The sequence below is a fragment of the Suricata suricatta genome, chromosome 11, assembly GCF_006229205.1.
Source record: "Suricata suricatta isolate VVHF042 chromosome 11, meerkat_22Aug2017_6uvM2_HiC, whole genome shotgun sequence".
Classification (NCBI taxonomy): Eukaryota; Metazoa; Chordata; class Mammalia; order Carnivora; family Herpestidae; genus Suricata; species Suricata suricatta.
Window position 1 is genome coordinate 7,275,386 of NC_043710.1, and position 1,079 is coordinate 7,276,464.

A 1,079-nucleotide genomic window follows, 5' to 3' on the forward strand; every position below is an offset into this window, starting at 1 on the left:
GAACCATGAGATCATGACCGGAGCTGAAGTCCGACACTTAATGGACTGAGCCACCCAGGAGCCCCTCAGTGTGCACTTTTAAAAAGTGAGTTTTACAGGGCGCCTGGGTGGCTCAGTCGGTTAAGCGTCCTATTCTTGATTTCGGGTTAAGTGATGATCTCATGGTCCATGAGGTCGAGCCCCATGTCAAGCTCTGTGCTGTGGACAGTGGAGCCTGCTTGGGATTCTCTCTCTGGACCTCCTCCATTTGCTCTCTCTCTCTGTCTCAAAATAAATAGGGGCGCTTGGGTGGATCAGTCGATTAAATGCTGGACTTCGGCTCAGGTCACGATCTTCCAGTTTGTAAGTTCAAGCCCCACGTCGGGCTCTGTGCTGACAGCTCGGAGCCCGGAGCCTGCTTCAGATTCTGTGTCTCCCTCTCTCTCTCTGCACCTCCCCTGCTCACATCCTGTCTCTCTCTCTTTCTCTCAAAAATAAACATTAAAATTTTTTAAATAAACATTAAACAATAATAAAGAGTGAATGTCATGATATGTGAATTATATGTCAAAAACTCCTCCATCCCCAGGGCACCTGGGTGGCTCAGTTGGTTAAACATCTGATTCTTGTTTTCAGCTCAGGTCGTGATCTCGTGGCTCATAAGTTCGAGCCCTGTGTCGGGCTCTGTGCTAACAGTTCAGAGCCTGGAATTTGCTTCGGATTCTGTGTCTTCCTCTCTCTCTGCCCGTCTCCTGCTCATGCTCTGTCTCTCTCTCTCTCTCTCTCTCTCTCTCTATCAAAATAAATAAATATTTTTTAAAACCCTCCTCCATCCTTGATGAAGCTAAGGGTGTGGCCCACATGGACAAGCTCAGGCAAGAAGGAACGGGCCATGCTCCTGAGCAAACGGGACCGACCTGGGATGTGGAAGGGGAGAGTGATTTGGGCAGGGGTAGGAAAGGAAGGGGCAGCCCAGGTGGTGAACATTGTCAGGAGATGCTAAAGAGGCAGGAGGACCTACAAGCTGGGGAGTCGGGGTGACTGTGGAGACCGACATTGCAGAGAGCAGGTGGGAGCCTTGGGGGGTGGGTCACTGGGGC